Raw genomic sequence first — 22,726 nt, 5'->3', positions numbered from 1 at the left:
AGCGTCGCCCATCGCCTCATCTCTAAATTATCGTCACTTTCATTAGAATTCGTTACACTATCGTGGCTCCAAAACTGCTTATACTTACGCCAGCAATTTAAAATACAGAATTGCTTCACCTCCCCCTTCACTGACGTGTCATCGGGCACACCTCAAGGTAATGCTCTGAGCCATTCGCTCTTTTAATTTACCTAATGACTTACCTAAAATATTTTATTTATTTATTTGTTTAAAATTATTTACAGGCCCCTTTACAGGGCATTGAGTAAGGGGGGTAATTGGTGATGTGTTACAGATCATACACAATTGATTCACGCGTTACAAAGCATAGCAGCACAATGAATTGCGACGAGGTTTGCAATATAAGTTGAAGTTAGCAGACGATAACAAGAAAAAAAGAAAAGACAATTTCATAGTGCACACGCGACAAAGTGAATCGATACAATCATTATAGTAGAAGAAGTCGACATCAACCAAAGATAGCTTGCTTTACCGACCCAATGCGCACCAATGAGAGTTTATAATTTGCAGAAAACACAATAGAAAAATCACCAGAAAAAAGGCATAAACTATACCCATACGCCGAAAACATTTCCAGTATGCAACAATCATAATCAGGCACAAAATGCGACACTGAAAAAAGAAAAGAAAAAGATAAGAACGCACCAGCTGTGCAACAGAGACGACAAGTTCTGTGGTCTCCGTGTACATTTTTTGGGGGGTACACAGGGGGGATACAGGGCATGACAGGAGAAAAAAAAAGAAAAAAAGAATGAGCCGAACAGTGGTAAGACCTTATTGCGAAAAGCGTAAGCAGCAGCTGACGGAAAGAATTATTGTCTGATACAGATGCGATGTTATCTGGAAGACCATTCTACAAACGTATGGCGCGAGGAAGGGCAGATGAGTCGAACGCATCAGTTGCCCCCTATAATCGCGTGAAACTGAAGTGATTATGCAACCTACGTGAAGTAATGGAAGGAACATCGAGGTGAAGTGGGAAGGGTTTGTTAGTGTACACGTATTTGTGGGAGAGGCAAAGAAGGGAAATGGCGCGACGAGTGCTCATGGGTTGAAGAGAAAGGTTGTTTTTAATTTGCGTTATGCTGCTGTGATAGTCATGATTTAGTGAAATGAAACGGGCTGCACTATTCTGAATCGGTTCAAGCATGTTAATTAAGTATATGTTATAAGGGGACCAGATAGGAGCGGCAAATTCAAGCTGTGGGCGGACAAAGGTTTGATAGGCTAGTTGACGGACGTGAGTGGGGCAGCTATGTAAATTACGGCGTAGATATCCTAAGACTTGGAAGCTTTCGCGCAAATGGTGGTGATGTGGTGAGACCAGGAGAGATTGGGTGTGAAATGGACACCAAGGTACTTATAGGAAGATGCCTGTGACAGTGCGGAAATATTGATAGTGTAGAGGAAGGTGTAAACGTTTTGCTTGCGCGTAAAGGAGGTTATTTTACATTTTTCCATGTTCAGGGACATTACGCTTTGTTACACCAGTCATTAATGCGGTGAAGGTCGCTTTGTAGAGTTAATTGGTCGTCGGGGGATGATATAGGACGATATATTATGCAATCATCTGCGAAAATTCGCATTCAGGATGATATGTTATTTGGCAGATAATTTATATAGATTAAGAACATTAGGGGGCTGAGGACGCACCCTTGTGGTACGCCAGAGGTTACGTGGGAAAGAGGGGAAGGGGAATTGGTAATTACAGTAAACTGCTGACTTCGTCAGCAGTTTACTGTAATTAATAATTCATTTGCCATGTGGCAAATGAATTACTGTAATTAACAGTTCACTTGTCATGCGGTTTTTTGCAGGTGATCGCAATAAATATCGTCCCATAAACACTCCTAATAATCACATCCAACTTCAAAAACACCCAACTAATTTTTAATTGATTGAAAACCTGGCAGATGAACCTTAGCTTTTCTAAGTGTAGCATAATTTTTTTCTGCAGAAGAACGGACAATTGGGCTCGTTGGTAACTACTTTTCTTTGTGTTGAAGTCGCTAACTAACCAGGTACGAAGGTAGAAAAAACAGACGACGGAGTTCCGAGTTAACCCCGTGTCGGATGTTTCTTTCAGCTTTCGTCACTGTTTTATGAACACTTTAAACACCAAGAAAATTTGTTTCTCTCGCACACGAAATAATTCCAACCACACGTATTCTACCAATACCACTGACTTCAAAAGGGCAACGTCTTGAAAGTGCCTAGGGGTACACTTGACACCTAGCTGATCATGGTCGTCTCATGTAACCACAGGCTATGCCAAAGCATCAGAATCATTAGTTTACGTACTTCGGAGCTTTCGTAACGCACCTACTGACGTCCGTAAATTAGCTTATGTAACTTTCGTTCGTCCACATTTTGTTGGCTTCATTTGTACGGTCCCCACATCCAGCTTGTTTATTACGAACTATACAACCAATTCAAAATGTAGCACCGCGCTTTATTTTTCGAACTCATGAGCCCCCACTAGTATTACTGAAAACAAAGTAGATGTATTGAACAATTATAAACTCGCTGCTCAATGGTTCTGCTCTGTCGTGTGCACAAATACATAAATTCAGGTACCCTACCCCCATTGCCTTTGGAAGCACCTGATGATGATGGTTGGATGTTTATGGCGCAAGCCCAACTGGGACAAAGAGCGCCACAACAATACTCATATATGAGGGGTTAAACCTTAAACACAAAGTAAAGTCAGCAAAAACAAAAGTAAAATCACAAAACGAGAATGAGCATGGCTGGTGCATAGGGCAAGTTTTGATTATGCGTGATAAGAAATGAGGTTTAAAAACTTTATGTCTGACAAATACTCAAAGAAAAGTTTCAGAGAAACCATGGCATCGTCACCAAGAAACAGCGATGGATGTAGGGGATATGTTGTCTGTAGAGTTCTCTGAAGTGTTTGTGTCGTGTTGTGTGAAGTGCCTTGCATATTGTTAGTAGTGCACTACGGATAGGGCCTCTCCGCACCTGCTGCACTGGGGTCTAGGAGATCCCGTCAGCAGATACGAGTGAGTTGCATGCGTGTGCCCTATCCGTAGACTACCCAAGGCGACCTCCGTTTGTGTGTTGTGTGAGTCAGATGTGTACCGTCCCAAGTGTGGCTTTATTACATGTAGTTTGTTGTCTCTCTGTTCGTCCCAGTGTGTTTGCCATGTTCTGCGCAAGTGTTGTCTTATGTGTGGCTTGACGTCTGTGTAGGTTATCGTTGTAATGTCTACAGTGTTCCTGATTGCAGCAGCAGCGGCCCTCTCGTCTGCCAACTCATTCCCAGCGATCCCAGCGTGTCCTGGGACCCAGCAGAGGACAAGCTCATGCTTTTGTGCATACACGGACGTGATACTGTTGAATACAAGAATAACTATGTGGTTTTTGGGGGGCTTGTGTGATGACAGTGCGCGAACAACACTCAAAGAATCTGTATAGACGATGGAATTGGGAATTTCATTTTCAAGAATGTGTCGTACAATCAGTAAAATTCCATACGCTTCTGCTGAAAAAATTGTTGTGTGAACGCTCATGGTTCTGGCTGCATTGAAATTTGGACCATGAGCAGCACACATCACCATAGTGGAGGTTTTAAAAGCGTCACTATAAAACTCTGCACATGTGTATTTAAACGGCAAAGACAGAAAGTGCCGCAGTATTGCAGCTCCTGGTACACGAGTTTTGTCAAGTCTCATAAAAGAAAGGTCGCACGACACAGGGCGAACTTGCCAAGGCGGTAAACTGTTAGAAACGAAGCACTGAGATCCGAGGCTCGCTCTCTCACTCTAAGTGAAAAGGGCAGAGGAACGGATGGGCGATTTACAAAGAGCAAAGATGTTGATGTATCGTTAAAGACAGGATAAAAAGGTGATTATTAAGCGACGAAATTTTAAAAGCATAAAGTAAATCCATGTACGTTCGTTGGTTCTCAAGGCTCCACTTATTACACTCGGCATACAGACTCTAGACAGGGCTAGTGCGAAAAGCACCCAACGCAAGCCGTAGCCCCAAGTGTAGCACTGGGTCAAGCATTCGCAACGCTGTTTCAGTCGCCGACCCATATACCACACTGCCATAGTCTAGACGAGACCCAACCAAAGCAGTATAGAGCCCTAGTAAGAGTTTTTTGTCGGAACCATAGGATTGGTGGGAGAGAACCTTAAGTATATTCATTGTTTTGAGACATTTATTTTTAAGTTCCTTGATGTGGGGAATAAATGTGAGTTTGTGATCAAAATTAAGAGTAATATCTGGGTCCGGATAGACCCCGCGCTTCCTAGAGAACACAACGCAGGAGCTTTTTACAGGATTCAATATAAAAACATTCTTGTCTGCCCAGCTGGTAAGTTTCTTGACGCCGAGCTGGACTTGGCGTTCGCATATTGACATATTACATGATTTAAAAGATATCTGCACGTCATCTACATACATGCATTAAGATATTGTAGGCGGCAGTGCCTTCCATTTTTACTATGAAGAGAGTGCAGCTTAGAACTCCGCCTTGCGGCACGCCATTTTCTTGCACGTGTACCTTTGACAGTGCAGAACGAACTCTGACGCGAAAGGTTCTCTCCGACAAATAGCTAGCAAGGGTGTTAAACATATTACCAGAAACACCGAATGACTTCAGATCAGTAAGTATCCCATACCAAAAAGCGGTGTCATAGGTATTTTCTAGGTCGAAAAACACAGTTAAACAGAACTGTTTGTGAATGAAGGCATTCTTAATATATGACTCTTGTGCCACAAGTTGATTGTTTGTGGATCTCCCCGCCCTGAAGCCTGCCTGGCAGCTCTCGAGAAGACCGTTGTACTCCAAAAAGTACACAAGCCTCCGGTTTATCATCTTCTCGAGAAGCTTGCACAGGCAGCTGGTCAGAGCAATGGGTCGATAGCTAGCGGGAGAAGATGGGTCCTTCCCTTCTTTCAAGAATGCTACAACTATGGCATCCCTTTAAGACTTTGGAATGTGCCCCGAAAGCCATATCTTGTTGAAAAGGTGAAGAAGTGTTACAAGAGTGTCTGTGTGTAAGTTCTGTATCATTGTATATGCAATGTTGTCTGGGCCTGGAGCTGAGGGTTTACACGTGCTCTGAGCACCCCTCAGCTCATTAAGTGTGAACTCAGAGTTATAAGAAGTGGCTGACCTGTCATTGTCTTGTAAAGGCTTCTTTTCGGCCACGAGTTTGTGTTTAATGAAAGTGTTTGTGTGGTGTGCTGAACTGAAAACGTGTTGGAAGTGTTGTGCGAGTGTGTCAGCCTGGTCTTCGAGTGTATCCCCTGTTGTGCTGACCAGACGCAGGCCGTGTGTTTGTTGTCCCTTGATGTCCGTATTCGTGTCCATAGTTTCTGTGTGTCTGTGTAGGAGTTATTTGATATTATGAATGTATGCCAACTCTCTCGTTTTGCCTCACGACGCACACGTTTTCCTAACGCCTTGGCCCGTTTGAACAAGAGGAGGTTACTCGACGTGGGGTACCGACGACGGATACCCCACGCCTTGTTCTGGGCCTCTCGCGCCCGCCTACAGTACTCATTCCAATACGGCCTCCGCTGGTTGCTCGGGGCAACAGAGGCGTGGGGAATGGACTTTTCGGTGGCGTCGAGGATGTTCGCCGTGAGTAGTTGGGTTGCCTGCTCAACGTGTAGTTGTGTTATGGACGTGTAGTGTAGTTTAGATGAATCTGTAAATATAATCCAGTTTGATATTGCTTCATTAAACCTGTTTTTGGAAGATGAACTGCTCGGGCCGTTATCTATATATGTTAGTGAGGTGGGGAAGTGGTCACTACCATATGGATCAGTGACCACACCCCACTCAAGACATAAAAAGAGAACTGTCGATTCAATAGCCAAGTCAAGTTGTGAACATGTGTTGTGTCCTATATTGTCGGCTTTTTTTGGTTGAAAAGACATGCTCCCGACGATGTTAAGAATTTCTCAATTAGGCGACCTCGGGCATCCATGCGAGTAGAGCCCCAAAGAGAGTTATTTGCGTTGAGGTCGCCTAAAAGAATGAAAGGCTGGGGTAACTGATCTACCAGACCCTTGAAATCTGTGCTCGATAGTTGGAAGTCAGGACGGATGTAAAGAGAACATAGTGTCATAAGCCTGTTAAACATTATCGTTTGAATGGCAACAGCCTCTAGGATGGTCTGTAGTTGGAAAGTGTGGCACGCCAAGGTTTTCCGGGCAATGATGGCCACACCGCCTGAGGATGTGCCACCACCATCTCTATCCCTCCTAAATACCATGTAACTATTCAAGAAATTTGTGTGCATGGAGTTTAAATGGGTCTCTTGGAGACACATCACACTTGGCTGATTGGAATGGAGTAACTCATAGACATCATCAAGATTTTTAAGAAGGCCTCTGCAGATCCATTGCATGATATTTTCTCTTCCCATTATTGAAGTTTAGAGCTACTGGAGTATGTGTGTGGTAATGTGTCGGCTTTCGGGGCTTGTACTCTTGGAAGGGGCTTTTAGATTCTCTCTACTGACCTGGACGCCGGAGCCCGTTCCTTCCGCTGTGGTGCATGCCGGAAGAGGTCGACGTGTAGGTCATCATCTGAAGGCAAGGGGGTGGCCAGTGGACTGGGCCCCCTAGACTTGGACTGGGCACCCTTTGCAGTGCCCTTCGTTTTGGCCGCGACCGCCGAGGGCGTCAGGAGCGCCCCGGGTCGCACCCCGGAGCGCCCCGGGTCGCGGTGCGGCGGAGGTGGGAACTGCTGCGGTTTCCTCGAGCTCCATCTCCTCTGTCCCTCGCATGTGCTTCGGGCCGGTGGAGGGGAGGAGACAGTGGGTGCAGCAGCATCCCCACCAGGCGTGGTTGCCACCACAGCCGCTGCTGGCTCAGCGAGCGGTGCGGAGGCGAGTTGGGCCGCCCGAGGGAACCCAGGGGGGGGGAGATCGAAGACAAAGGAGGAAAAGATACTTCGGTGCGACCCCTTTTCAGGGACCGATCACGTTTGGAGGGGTTTTTGAAAATGGCATATGATACATTCGAAAACAGGGAGACGGGGGTACTTTCTTCTTTGAGCTTACCCTGGTAGTCAAAGAGGTCCCGGAGCTCCCTGCCTGGTAGACAGGCAGGGAGCCCACCGGCCGGAGCTTGACCAAGGCTCCGACGGCCACCGTTTACGGCTTCTACCCTTCACCTTTCAACACCTCGCCACGGTTGGACACGGCTTATGTTTGGGAGCTCGGGGTCCGCGGTGTCGCTGCTCACCGTCACCATGAATACTCAAGGTGCCCCGTGCGGGGTTGGAAGCACCTGAGCACATGTCAGTTTGGCATCATACTCAAATACGCTTCTAGCGAATATTTCGTAAGGCACGTTCCTTAAAGTCACATTTCGTTGCACGTGAGATTTATTTGAGGAATAGTCTTCCTAACGCCATCAAATGCTTATCAAACCCTGATGCATTCTATGGGGAGATCAGCAGCCTATTTTCCTAAAGGTTCTTCCCAGATCTTAATCTTGTTTTTTTGTAACACTTTTTCGCTTTTCTTTCTTTTTCAAAGTTGATATTGTAGTTTACTTTCAGTATTGTACTTTACTTGATATTGTACTTGATAGGTTGATATTGTAGTTTACTCACATTCCAAACTGTGTAAAAATTGTTTTGATAAAATAGTAACTTTTACGCCATTTTGCGCTGCTTCTGTTTTAATTTTCTACCTCAAATGATACCAAAATGTTCATTCACAACTGCATTGCCTAATTTATGATGTTTCCTAGTTTTCATTCCTGGCGCCAATATCTTTCCAATTTACTGTGCTGTGTATTTTTTTTCTCCCCTCCCGAAATGTTTTTCGGTGCCTGCTAGGTACTGTGAAGTAAATAAATACCAACACACAAAGAAAACTTTTTATCAAAGATGCGTGTGTTTATCATTTACGTCCATCATAACATCATAGTATTGCAGCAGTTGGCGGTTATAAAAATATGGCCATACACAAAAATTGTTGTGTTCTCCAGGTCAATGAAACAGTGAGTGTGTTTTTACTTTTTCCTGCCGCAGCTCGAGGAGTACTTGTCTAGTGACGCAACCGCTGATGCGTCTTTTCTTTGCCCTAACGAAAATTCATAATTAGGCAAGGATGAGGAATGTGGCATAAAAGAAGAACAGGGAAAGATATTGTTAAAGAGAAAAAATCATTCTTAGGGTTTGAAGCAATGCATTTGCCCCGTTATTCAGGTGTCTGTAACGTTTTTGTGGGCACCAAGGTTTACGCGAAATGACAATGCAGCATTTTGTAAACAATTTTATTTGAAGAATCTTTGCTTGATTTATGGTAATTCAATCATTCCTTCTCATTTTAACAAGTCCCCCAACAACGCAAGTTGTTAGGGTAGGGCAGAAAACGAAGTAATAAGAAAGAGAAAGATAAAACTGCCAATAAACCAAGAAAGCATAAATTTTATTTTACGATACACTGCAACTCTCTCACAGTCATTTCAAATGGGGACAAAATGTTTTTAAACTATTGCTACGTGACAACGCAGAGATCAATAGTCACAAGGTTTATTAATAAAAGGGACATTGTGTGTGAACGGCGCAGAGACAGTTTGATGGCGCCCAGCCTTCCCAGCCGAAACACCGACCTCGTTTTCCTTTTTTGTGTCAAACCCATAAACTTCTATACCAGCAGCACAAATCCAGATAAAGAGATAATACAGCTATCTGCACATGCGGCTATGCTTAGCGCGAGTTTCTATCAAAGGAGGCAGAGGTCTGTCACGCAACTCCACAGCAGCAGAAACATCGTCCTTGTGCCTCTTGTGAGGGTGGAGCTGCGGTACGTAAACCCCGTATGTGGTACGGTTTGAGGCGGCTCACGTAAGCGAGCTGACGTGCTGAGTTCTTAGACAATGTCGGAGGCAGCAAAGGCACAATATCCTAGCCGAACGGGGTCACGCCACGCCTGATGTGGTAATGGCCAGTAAAGAGGTACGGCGCTCTTTACTCCTGAAGTGAACCGACGCGCCCATGACCGCAGTGCTGCGCATGTGCCGGTGCCGAGAAATGTCGAGAATGGGAGAGAGACGGCACATGTGCACTGACTGCACAAGGCAGGAGCAGCCAATTGTCCGCTAGATCACACAGCCGTGACGCTCAGCTTCTGAGAGCTTTGTAATCCCGTAGTGAAAAAATGAAATAAAAGGGAAGAGAAATACACTTCTTGTTCTAGCTGCGAAAATAGGCGGAATGTCTTGAAGCCTTTATTAAACCGAAAGCTTTCTGGTTTTGAATCTATGATGTCTTGTAAAAAACTGTAGAATTTCCCCACCATATGTGCGTCCAGTCGGAAATCTAAAAATGGTCTCGTATGTCCTCTCTTAGTATATGTTTTTGAAGGACGATAGTCGTATGGCGCGTCTGCAACTTAAATGCCTCCCTTCTCATCTCGAGTCCGGTCTTATGCTGTTCCTCTCCCGCCTCACTCTATGCAAGATAAACACGCTAGAGGGTAGTGAAGTCAGTTTATTTTACCGAGTTCCACTTTTCCACGTTCAGAGCGTCTATGCTAACGCTGCCGCAACACGGAGACTGCATTTCTACATTTTCTCGGCACCTACATTTTCTACCTTTGCGGATAACCTCCCCAAAGCAATCTCGGAATCTGTTTAGTAATCCTCAATAAATTATCAAAAAAACTCGAGGAAAGCACCCTATCTTACCTCCGTTCTCTAGTCACTAACGTGTTCAGATATCTAGAAATACTTTTTTAGATTTCGTTGAAACGTTTGCCCATAAGTTACTCATACGGTACTCATACTCATAAGATACATACTCATAAGCTCATAAGATATTCAAATAGAGTTTCTTGATGTTCGATTACAAATGAATCCTGATCACGTGAGTTGGATAAGTAGCCTTCTGTCTTAAAAGCCACTCTTGGGCTTTTTTAAGAGCAATGAAATTCACCAAGAATCGATGCCCTATCGTTTTTTGGTGCGTGCTATATAAAGTTTTATCTAAAAAAATGGTACTAGCGTTTTGACTTAGCTTCTAAGGTCAATAGTGGTTGGACTTTGAAATAGAAACCTCTTTTTTGCTGGCCAAATCATATAAGCAGGGTAAAGATGAAAATGCGCGCACTGCGGGATCATTTTTTACGGGAAGAAAGATGTTCCTGTCGAAGTTACTGGGGTTCGCAGAATATCTGATTGGGTGATGAATATTGCCAGTAATTTTGATATGAAGGTGGTTTTTTTTGCGGCACCCTCAGCAAAATTTCTGGAATCGTAGATAGAAAGCTTAAAGACTCCTCGCATGAGAGCGGAAAAGGTGAGAAGATAAAGCATGTGTAAGCTTTTTTGCAGTGCAAAACCGCTGTTACCACGTCATTGTGGTAATGCGCATAAACGCCATATGACACGGTGCCTCAAAGTTAGGTTTTTTTGAGCGTAGGTATCAACATCATCATCAATTTCATCAACCTGCTCAGGTTCACTGCAGAAAAAATGCCTGTATTATTGACTTTCAACCGCTCCTGTTCTACGCATCTCGATTCCAAGGCTTACCCCCGAAGGTCCGAATTCATCCCTCCATCGAGTTAATGGCATTCCCCTTCATCTACACACCTCTTGGTATCCATCCTGTTACCCGAATTGCCCTGCGGTTTTTGGTTCGTCTCAATACATGATCTGGCCAAATGCATTTGTTAGGATGTAGAATTGGTCGAGTTGATACTCCACGCTGTACTATAATTGCCAAGAAAGGAACGAAGACTGGAGAGAGACGACACAAGACAGAGCGCTCTGTCTCGAGCGGTCTCTCTCCAGTCTTAGTTACGTTTTGCCCAATTAAACTACACCAAATCAATTTCTTTTATTAACTATTATATTGTAGCAGTGTTAGGTACAGAACGATCACTAGGTTCTCTATTAAGTTAGTCGGCCGTCAATCGCCTGTGTAGGGTATTGAAGCAACAAAAAGGTGAACGTTTATTTGTGGTAGCGGGCCGGTATGTATAGCGTGAGGCAGCTGCATTATCACAGCCAAGCGTTACAGAAACAATGATAAGCGAAACGCAGATACAAAAGGCGCATGCGCAGCTAACACGATACATCTCCCTCTGTAGGCCAGTTAAAACTTTGACAGTTATATACACGTGACTTGGTTGAAGTTACCGTAGTAACCAAGGCGGCAGGGTTTTCGCCTTTTCCGAGTGGACTTCCTTGGTTGGTGTTCTAGCGTTGGGGTTGACGTCGTCGACTCCGGTGAACTTTTTGTTGACGCAGGTTGTACCGTTTATGGTGACCATGAATTTCCCTGGAACATGTCTTCGTCGGTAGATGAGACTTCCGCTTCGTCCCTCTGGAAAGATTCACGTGTGGCGAGAACGTGTTGCCGGTTCCGTCGAAGAACCCGACTGTCTTCTGTAAAGACGCGATAGGACGTTGGCGCCAGCTTACCCAAAACACGAGCCGTGTCATCCCATGTATCGCCACGAACTCTTACGACTGCATCTTTGTTGAGTTCTGGCAGATGTTTCCCTCTCGACGACTTCGGTTGGCAGGACTGACGCCTGAAGTCCTGGCGTCCGGAGCACGGTCTGAATTCAGGAAGCCGATTGCCCAATTTCCTGCCCTGCAGCAATTCTCCTGGGGATCGGCCTTCTTCCAGTGGCGTCGAGCGGTAGCTGAGTAGACCAAACCAGAAGTCTTCCTTCCTTTTACCAGTCTCCTTTTGACAATTTTAACTACTTTTTCTGCGAGCCCGTTTGACCGCGGGAATCTTGGACTGGAAGTCACGTGCGTGAAGTCATATCTGGAGGTAAACAAAGAGAATTCATGGGATGCAAACTGGGGACCATTATCAATGCATACTTCTACGGGAATTCCATATCAAGAAAAGATTGAGCTAAGTTTATTTATTACGGTGCCCGTCGTTGTGTCCGGGTGCTTTTCGAATTCAGGAAAGTTTGAAAACGCATCAAACACGCACAGGTAGAAGCTCCCGGTGTACATAAAGATGTCAACGCCAATTCGGTACCAGGCATGCTCTGGGGTTGGCCTGAGCACTACCGGTTCACTTTGTTGCATGTAAGCCTACTTTTGGCAAACAGCGCAGCTTTTCACTAGATTTTCGATGTCGTCATTCAGACCGGGCCAGAATAACAGTCGACGGGCCCTTGCTTTGCACTTATTCATGCCTAAATGACCTTCATGAATGCAACCCAGTATTTCAGCTGTCATAGACTTAGGGATGATGACCTTTGTTCCTTACAGGAGAATCCCTTGAACTTCGGTCAACTCTGAGCTGAATGGTTTTAAACAGACTTGTAGTTCTTCGCCGTTTCTCATGAAGCGCAGCACAGTTCTAAACCTGGGTCACCAGCTGTTGCTTCAGCTAGGCCAGCAAATATTTTCTTGCTTACAAGGTGTGAAGACACGCTTACTGCATGAACGTCAACATCCTCCGTGAAGGCATTCATAGTGCCCGGTGCCACTGGCGACGATCTAGATAACATACCAGAGAGGAACAGCTATTTACCTGGGACAAAGTGAAGAACCTAATCGAATCTGAGCAAGCGCAGAAAACACCGCTGAAGTCGGGGTGGCATGTCCCCAATTGCCTTAGACGCAATTGCTATTAGCGGTCTGTGGACCGTCTCAATGACGAATTTGCGGCCGTATACGAAGTGAAAAACTTCTCGCTCCCAAAAGTGATCGCCATTGCCTCTTTTTCGATTTGTGCTTATCGTTGTTCTGTCTGGGTCATTGTGCGGGACGCTTAGGCTACCGGGCGCCAATTGTCATCATAACGCTGAAGGAGAGCCGACCGATGCCGTTTTTCGAAGCATCTGCGACGACCTTTGTTTCCCTAGGAAGATCGAAAATGGCTAGCAACGGTGCAGGGCTCAGTAAAGCGCAAACAGACTTCCATTCGCGGGCATGGTTCTCAGATAGTGTCTTTCTTAAGGAGGCTTCGCAGGAGCGTCGTTCTTTGCGCCAGATGCGGTATGTATTTACCAAAATAGTTGACCACCCCTAGCAGTCTGTTTACGCCGGCTTTGTCAACTGGTTGCGGCATCTCGCCTAATGGTGTTGTCATTGTGGGGTTAGGACTGATCCCGCCTCGACTTATCACGTCGCCTTAGAAGTCGATTTCGGTGAAACAGAATTTGCACTTAGAAGCTTTGAGCGTTAGGCCGGCGCTCTTGGCCAACTTCAAGGCGGTGCGGAGGCGGGCATCGTGCTCTTCCCTCGTGATACCACATATCAATATACCGTCGATATATATTCGCACTCCTGGGACCTGGTCGAAAATTTTATTCATGGTTTTTTGAAAAACATCAGGTGTCGAAGCTATTTCAAAAGGTAGCCTTAAGAAACGGTAGCGCCCAAACGGCGGGCGAATCGTACACACATTCGAAGTAGCCTCATCTAGAGAAATTTGATGAAAGCCCGAGTGCGCGTCGAGGCGAGAGAAAAACTTTGTACCGGCCAGATCAGCCTCAATGTCCTCTCTTTTTGGCATTTGATAGTGGTCACGTTTTAAGCACTTATTACTGTGCCTGCGGTCAATGCAGACACGCAATTTACCATCTTTTTTTCTCGCGGCAACAAAGGGGCTCACCCAATTCCTCGGTTCGCTGACTTTGAGCACGATGACTTCATGCTCCATGCGGTCCAGTTCCTCTCGCAAGGGCTGGAGCAGCGCCTGTGGCACCCGTCGTACCGGTTGGACCACCGGTGTTGCATCCTCCCGCAGAACCATGTGGTACTGGCGTGTTAGACAGCCGATGCCCTAAAACAACTCGAGAAATTCTGTCATCACTTGGATGGTGCTGCTTGTATTCACTACGTCGACAGTACGAGAGACCAGTCCTAAAGCTTCGCTCGCCCACAGCCCCAGGATGGCCTGGGTGCTCTTCTTAACAATGAAGAAGTCGAAATAACTGGTGTGGCCGTTCTCGACAACTTGTAACGTAGTAACAGCGATATGCTTGATAGCGTCGCCACTGTATGAGCGCAGAACGGATGAGCTTTCCCTTAACCTGGACTTCGATATTAGGCTTTGGAACACAGACTGAGGCAACAAGTTGGCTTGTGAGCCTGTGTCAACCTTAAGAGCCACTTGTTTGGAAGACACTGTTTCATTGATCAGCCAATCAGCTTTGCTGCCAACGTTGACATCGAGGACGTCAAAGTCATCTTGCGGGTCACGTACTTCACTGACTTGAGGTCCTTTCTTGCAGCAGGAAGCAAAGTGGTTAGCGCCCCGCCACAGAAAACAAGTTTTGCCAAAAGCAGGGCATTTTCCACGCTCGTGTGAACGATGACACCGGGAACACCTGAATTGTCTGCGTGCCTTAACATGTGCGATTGCTTTCTCGGGTTCCAACCTATATTCCTCGGCACATTGGGAACATTGTTTACACGCTGCACATTTGGCCTGCGTGTGTATCTTGATCGCCGCTACTTCATTTACTGTAGAAGCCCAGGCATTTTTTTGCTCAGCGCATACTTCGTCTGCCTTACAAATGTCTTCCGCTTTTTGTAGCGTGAGGTCTTTAACTTTGAGCATTTTCTAGCACAATTCTGGAATAACTGTTCCAAAAACAATCTGGTCCCTGACCATGAAGTCACTCAAGGTTCCGAAATTGCAGCTTCGTGCAATCTGCCTTAAGTCCCGGGCGAAATGCTCAAAAAGTTCCCCCTACGCATGCGTTATTGACCGGAAAACATAGCGCTCGTATACTTCATTCTGATGGTGTTGAAAGTTCGCCTCTAACTTGCTCGTAACAGTTGCGTAATCGTCCTGGCTTTTGTTCTCCAAGAAGGCAAAGTGGTTGAATACCTCTAAAGCGTCCTCTCCGGCAACGCTGAGCAGGAGTGCTGTCTTGGCTGCCTCCGACCTCGGTTCTTTCGATGGCTCTGTTGCCTGCAGGAACAGCTGAACCTCTGCTTGAAAAGGCTCCAGTTCTTTGCTGTACTTCCCGAGAGCACCAATGGCTGCGGTGGCTTCAGTAGTTCCATCATGAAGGTGCACGGCGACGCCCCTCCGCCTGTTGTCACTGCTTTGGCGAATGTAATCCCACTTCTAACACCATGTTCAATTCAAAGTTTGAAGCAAGCTGATTTCTTTATCGGTGAGGGTGATAGACGGTGCGCTAATGCAGTTGCCTTCATGTTGTTGTCTTATACATAACGCCTCCAGAATTTCCCTCTCGTTCTCAGTCCTGCCTTTTCCCAGGATCGTTACACTATCAAATAATGGTACGCACTTGCACTGTCGACAGTGAAAGGCAAGGTGTACAGCTCCTTGTGAACTAACGCACGCGCAGTGCTCCTTCAGCCGCTCATTGATACATCGGCTGGTTTGGCCGATGTAAACCTTCCCACACCGCAGCGGAATTTTAAATATTACACTGTGCTGACACTTACAGAATTTCTTCCCATGGTTTGGCTTACACGCGCGTTTCTCTTTTCCCATATTTCAAATGCCCGCGCCAAGTCTGGAGCGTTTACAAGACGCGGAAAAGACCACTTGAACCCCGTGCCGCGAAGCAATTTTCTTTACGTTCTGCGACACCTTATGTATATTTGGCATTACCTCAACCTTTCCTTTTTCCTTCTTTTCACCTGGCCCCTGTGACCTTGGAATTTGCCTTTTAAGCTTTAGGTGGAGGGACTAAGCGATAGCCGTGAGCACTGTAGGCGGGAAACCCGCTGAAGTTACCCTTTGAGCCTGACGTACAAGGCTTTTCTGCATTGCGCGGACGCAGCTTGTTTCTAACGTGTAATGATCCTTGGAAAAGGCAGGACTAAGAACGAGAGGGAAATTCTGGATGCGTTCTTTATAAGACAACAACAGGAAGGCAACTGCTTTAGCGCACCGTCTAACACCCTCAGTGATAAAGAAATCGGCTTCCTTCAAACTTGAGTGGTGTTGATACGATAGTATAGGTAGTTATAGGTACCTAGAGCATTTTCATTCGTTTCACGCTTACGTGTTGGCGCATGCGTAGACTTGGTTATTGACAGAGTGTGTCGGTTTCTTCTATTATATTTCAGTTGCTAGCTCAGCGTTGTGGTGTCTCGTCTCTTCACCTGTTTTGCATCCTTTTTTCGCTGGTTCCGTTCCGTCAACAAAGTGACTTCCGCCGGCGAGTGTCGTCGAACCGAATGATGCGGCGTCTGCTCTGCAGGCTTTTATCTTTCAGTGCGAGCGTTTCTGGAACCGTCGATTCACATCTAGAACATTGTAGATCACAGAAGATTAATCTGGGATAGCGACGTTAAGGGCGAAACAGTAAGCTTATCTGAGTGTGATAGCCCGTGCGGCATAAAAATAAAGATTGCAAGAGGCGCTTTGCTTGGAACGCACAAAACACAGCCGTGCGTGGCCCGGCAGTAACAAAAAACAATAAATAAACAAATCCTTTCATGGTTCGCGGCATTACCCCCCCCCTGTAAGAGTGCATCAACCCGATGCTAAAATAAAAGACTGCGCGAACAAACAACAAAAAAGTCCGCCATCTTGCATAGTAAGGTTTCAAGCGAACAACGTGGACGACTTCGGGCCGCGTTCGTCGTCCTGATGTTCCGTAATCACCATCGGGGATCACCTCGTAAGTAACTTGGCCGACACGCCGTAGAATCTGGTAGGTTCAGAAATACCATCGCAGAAGCTTCTCACTGTGTCTGTGTTGTCGAATTGGAGTCCAAACCCAAACACGGTCCCCTGGGTGGTACTCGACGTCTTGGCGTAGGCGATTGTAGCGCCCGGCATCCACCAGCTACTGGTCCGTTGTATGAACTAGAGCGAGCTGGCGGGTCTCCTCCGCAAGCTAAAGATATCCTTCGACGTCGGGGCTGAGGTCGTCGTCTTCTACATACGGAAGCATGGCGTGCAGCATCGTAGTCGGCAGTCTTCTATAGGCAAGCTTGAACGGCGTCAATTGCGTAGTTTCCAGGATAGCGGTGTCGTACGCAAACGTGACATACGGGAGCACTTCGTCCCAAGTCTTATGTTCAAAGTCGACGTACATTGACAGCATATCTGCGATCGTCTTGTTCAGACGTCCCGTTAGTCGTTCGTTTGGGGGTTGTACGCCGCCGTTCTTCGGTGATCCGTGTTGCTGTAGCGTAAGATCCCTTGCATAAGCTCCGCAGTGAAGGCCGTTCCGCGGTCCCTGATTAGGACTTCAGGGGCTCCATGTCGCAGCACAACTTGCTTCAAGAAGAACTTTGCAACTTCTTGTGCAGTCCCCCTCGGAAGAGCGGCTGTATCTGGGTAGCGCGTTATGTAGTCTGTCACTACAACAATCCACTTGTTCTGTGATTGTGACGCAGGAAACGGGCCTAGAAGCTCCATTCCAATCTGTTGAAAGGGCCTCGACGGGACGGCGATCTGTTGGAGAAAGCCGGAGGGTCTTGTCGGCGGCATTTTTCGTCGCTGGCAGTCAAGGCAGCACCGGGCGTAGTGGGTGATGTCGGATGCAAGGCGGGGCCACTACTACTTCATCTTGATTTTCCCAATTGCGCGATCTGTGCCGAGATTTCCTGAATACGGGTCGTCATGGCACGCTTCCAAAATTTCGTCACGAAGATCTTCCGGGATGACAAGGAAGTAATTCGCCCTCGTTCCGGCGCTGAAATTCTTCTTCACGAGGATGGAGTTCTCGGGCTGAATGCATTTAAGTTCATTTGAAGGCCCTCGGAACGGCGACGTTGCATCCTTCCAGGTACTCGATCATGACGCGTAACTCGGGGTCGGCACGCTGTTGGGCGGCTAGATCGCTCTCAGTCACGACTCCGAAGAACTGCTATCTTCATCGGAGTCTTGTGGAGGGGGGGGGGGTAGGGTCGACGGGGGCGCGGGACAGGTAGTCGGCGTCGGAGTGTTTCCTCCCGGATTTATAGGCTACTGTAAGTTAGAATTCTTGCAGGCGCAAGCTCCACCTACCAAGACGACCAGAGGGGTCCTTCAAATTTGCAAGACAACACAACACGTATGGGCGAAATTTCCAAACGGCCAATATATTCGCGAGGCACTCTTTCTCAGAGGCTGAGTAATTTCTTTCTTTCTTGCACAGACCATGACTGGCCTAGGCGATTACTTTTTCACAGCTGCTTTGCTTTTGCACGAGGATGGCACCCAAGCCTATATCACTGGCGTCCGTGTGCATTTCGTTTTCGGCGTTTTCGTCGAAATACACGAGCACAGGCGGGCTTTGCAGGCATTGTTGCGGGTCAGAAATGCTGTTTCTTGGGCATTTTTTCAGCTGAAAGGGGTTCTATCTTTCGTCAAGTGGGTGCGTGGCCCTGCAATGTGGGCTAAGTTTGCGACGAAGCTCCTGTAGTATGCGCATAGTCCGAGAAATCTCCGCATTCCCTTTTTCTCTTTCAGTCTTGGGAAGTTCGCTATGGCGGAAGTTTTCGCCGGGTCAGGCCGGGCTCCCGTGGTGTTGACGACATGGCCCAAAAACACGAGTTCCTCGTAGGCAAAGCGGCATTTTTCTCACTTCAGCAATAGCCTCGACGTACGGATGCCCTCGAGTACAGACTGCAATCTTGTAAGGTGTTCTCCTAAAGTCCGGGAGAACAGCACAGCATCGTCCAGGTATTTCATGAAGGTGTGCCACTTCAGGCCAGCTAGCACCGTGTCCATGACTCTTTGAAACGTCGCTGGTGCTGTGCACAGACCAAACGGCATCACCTTGAACTCGTATAGGCCATCCGGGGTTATAAATGCGGTCTTCTCTCGGTGTCTCACCTCTCCTTCAATTTGCCAGTAGCTCCTCTTGAGATCCATCGATGAGAAGAACTTCGCATGGCAGAGGTGGTCGACGGCGTCGTCGATTCGAGGGATCGGGTGAACGTTTTTTGGTGATTTTATTCAGTCGCCGGTAGTCAATGCAAAACCCTAATGTGCCATCTTTTTTCTTCACCAGTACGACCGGTGCAGCCCAGGGACTTTTCGAAGGCTGTATAATGCCGTCGCTGAGCATCTCGTCGACTTGAGTCCGTATGGCTTCGCGCTCGCGTGAAGAGACGCGGTACGGTAACTGTCGGGTAGGTAGGGCTCCATCTTCGGTCATTATTCGTTGCTTCGCTGGGGGTGCCTTACATAGTTTTGTGTTCGACGAAAAAAAAAAGTTCTCAGTACTAAGCACTGACACTTCAACCTATAGAAATTCCAGCAACGTGAAACCAGGCAAAGTGAAAACGGACACTTAAACAGGAACATAATTTACTATAATAAATATGGCACGTAAATTTCGAATGACCCAAATGCCCTCAATTGAAAACATTTTCAAGTCTTTACAGAACAAAGAAAAAGAACTATGGTATATATGAGCACGGCCGGAATATTTATTATTTGAACATTGTGTTCTACTGATGGGCGAGCGTCGTCTACTAAAAGCAACGGTTCTAAATGCCCGAAATGTTCCGAAAAAGTTTGTAGGGCAAGTTGAAATTGATAAGTGTAACTCAGTTATCATACAAAATACTGCCATAAAGAAGCTTGTAAAGAAGGATGATATCAGCTCGAATTCGGCGACACCAAAGAGAATGAACCTTTTTAGAAAAGGCATGCTGGCGTTGCGTGGCTTGCACATGACGCAATTAGGGCTTCAAGATAAAAGTTACCTTTTTTGAACTCTTTCGCTATGGTCACTGTTGAAATTGCGAATTTAATTCCAAACAACAGAACCGTTGTCACAAAGAATTATGCATAGAATAAAATACAATTTTATCAAAGGAAGAGGTCCCTAAACGTTCTAGGATATCTTTAAACCGTACCAGACGTCCAAAAGATTGTCGGTTAATTTGCGTAACAAGGGAAGGGAAAGTCAGAGAACCACAAAAGAGTACTTCTAAGGATCGAGTTTTGGTCACCCTCGGCGGTGCAGTATTACCATTTTTATAAATTATCAACTCTTTAAATTTTCTACTCTAGGACACAACTTTAGTTTTTGAGTGGTTCAAAATTAGACCGTTTTTGAGCGGCAACAATAGATTGACGTGATATCAGCCTGGACAGAATTACAGTCCTGAACAATACCTACGTCTTTAACTATGGTAATGTCTTCAGCAAATGACAAAAATAAAGAATTTTTAATCGCATTAGCAACATCATCAATGAAGCTGGAAAATAGAAGGAACTTAGAACGGAGCGTGGGGCACACCACTGGTTGCTTTGTACCTAAATATTGTCTGACCCTCAGCACTTACCTAACAATGTAGCTTCTGGAGATAGCAAAGTGTACGACCCACCAAAAAAACGCTGACATCTAACAAAATGAGCTTAGAAAGTAACAATGAGTGGTTTACTATAACAAAGGCCTTCATACTTTAACAGTAGACAACATCAAGCTCGCTTCTACCTATGATTGTTGGGACTGCCTGCTTCATGCAGCATGCGACGTTCCTAGATGTTGAACGACCACGCTCACATTTATGGTAACTAGGAATGAGGACTTGTTTAGGTGAGAAAGACGAAACCATTTAAAGAGATATGTCAAATCTTTTAGAGCCACAACAAACAAGACACTGGCCTATTATTATTGACATTAGATTTTGGCCTACTTAAACACAGAGAATATACGAGAGATTTTTCATGATCGAAGAAGCATGGCAGACTAGGTACAGTTATAAATATGACATTACCAAAAGAACTACCACCTACATTATAATAGGTTTTTATATAGGCAGCAGGTTTACCATCTTGCCTACAAAGCGACGAATTTGGCCGCTTCTTGATGATCCGCACGATCGTCCCGTCCAGTTGCAAAGAACCAGAGGCACCGCACTCCTTACAAGGAACGTTGATGCTATCACTACCACCGCGAAGGCCAAAAATAGAAGAAAACTGACAAGAAAAGCAGTCCGCCACATCCGCAGCGTCATCCCCACTGAATTCGTGCAGAAAATTATATTTTTTAGTTGTACTAGGTTTATAATAAATTTACTTCCCGAAGGCTTGCTCTTGATGAGAAGCTTGTCTTCGATGGAGTCAGGCACGAAGCACGGTCACGCTTGTGCAATAATTTGCATAGTGCAGGCAGGCGCAAGGATTCCAGGGCAAATTTGTTCACACAACAGCGCCTCCACTTTCTGTGCGCACGTCCTTTGAGTTTGAAGGCGTCCCGCAGTGGAGAAGACAACAAGTAGGGGAACTTTATATGCCTTCGTAAATATTGAGGGATGAATTTCTTAAACCTAAAAGCACAATGTTTGTAAAATCGTCAACTTTTTATTGGCATAAGATAGGTCAATGACTGTCGAAAAGGGGAAAAAAGACAAGTATCCATAAAGCCGTACATAATGTGCACGGGCTAAAAGTTAGTGAGGTAGCGTGCTGATGTAACTTGAAGAACTATGGAGCACGGTAAAGACGCAGCATGAAATACACAAAGGAGGATGAAATCTGCCGGGTTTTACAAAAAGACAGAGTGCGACACAGAACGCCATCGAAGGTCGAGACACAGAAGTCTGGAATGTTTCCACTGCAGTTTTGTATGTGATTACATTGTGCCTGGAAGTGAAAGACGAAAGATCTAGTAACCTGTTACCTTTCTCTTCAAAGTGGTGGTTATAGTGAGAACATCTTGCTGGCTCCACTGAATGCCAGTAGCGTTGGCTCTACTGAAAGCAACGGTCCTCCAAGGAAGAGGCTCGTGCGGTTGCAATAAAGAATCGGCACCTGTTCTATGAGGAGAGTACTCCCTGAGCTCGTCAGGAGCTATTCGAGGAGGAAAGTAAAAAAAACACCAACTAGACATTTTCAATTTTAGAGAGAATAAATTTAACCTAAAACGTTTCATTCGCATTTTCAATATTAGTACGTAGCACGCACACAAGATTTGTAAACGGCGAGAAGGAACATGCCTCCTTTTGTTTGCTTCCCAAGGCAAAATTGTTAGGATATACATGATAATGTTGAGGAAAATATTCAGTGAGCAGGCACCTATTAGGGAAAAAAATGTCAGAACATTACCGAAGAAGTCAGTTTCTTTAGCACGAAAACCTCGCACATTTTGATAAAACACATCCAAACTAGCAATCATTGCTTTATGAGATGCACAAAGAACTGTGAAGCATGACTTCACGAAACAATCCCTAAAACTCCTTAACGATGCAGTTTCGGCCAAACGGCAGGGTCGTTCAAGCGAAAGAAATAATTTCCACTTATAGAAATATAAAACGATGCGTATGTGTCGCATGTAGTCTTCAGTTGTCGGAAGCTTGAGAGTTTGGCACTTAAGGTTGACAGATGGGCACTAAGACTAGCCGAGGTGGTAGACGGAGAAAGGTTTGAAACCAACCTAGCGCTGGGGCGCTTCGGTTTCCGAACTTCGGCGATTCCGGGCTTGATCGATGCACCAGCACAGATCCGGCTTCTGCGCTTCTTCTCAATCGTAGGAGACTGACCTTCGAGCACCGGCACAGAATGTACAGTGGAACGCGGAGAGGGAGCTGTAGGTCATGCAGGAGAAGCAGACGAATCCGGTTGCCGTGGAGCCGACATAACCGATGACGACAACTCGTGGTGTACCGCTTTTGCAAATGGAGGTTCACCGAGCTGTGGCGGTCCACTTGCGAGACAACGGGGTAGCGAAGTAACTGTACGCAAGGAAGACACCTCCGCTTGCAGGAAAGCAACTACCTTCACATAACGAGCGCGGTGTCCCTCCCTGTCCTGATAGAGGCGCTCAAAAGTGTGCGTGTTTTCCAG

The sequence above is a fragment of the Haemaphysalis longicornis genome, unplaced genomic scaffold, assembly GCF_048455015.1.
Source record: "Haemaphysalis longicornis isolate Haplotype H1 unplaced genomic scaffold, Haemaphysalis longicornis Haplotype H1 scaffold_11, whole genome shotgun sequence".
In the NCBI taxonomy this organism is placed as follows: Eukaryota; Metazoa; Arthropoda; class Arachnida; order Ixodida; family Ixodidae; genus Haemaphysalis; species Haemaphysalis longicornis.
This window is presented reverse-complemented; position numbering follows the sequence as displayed.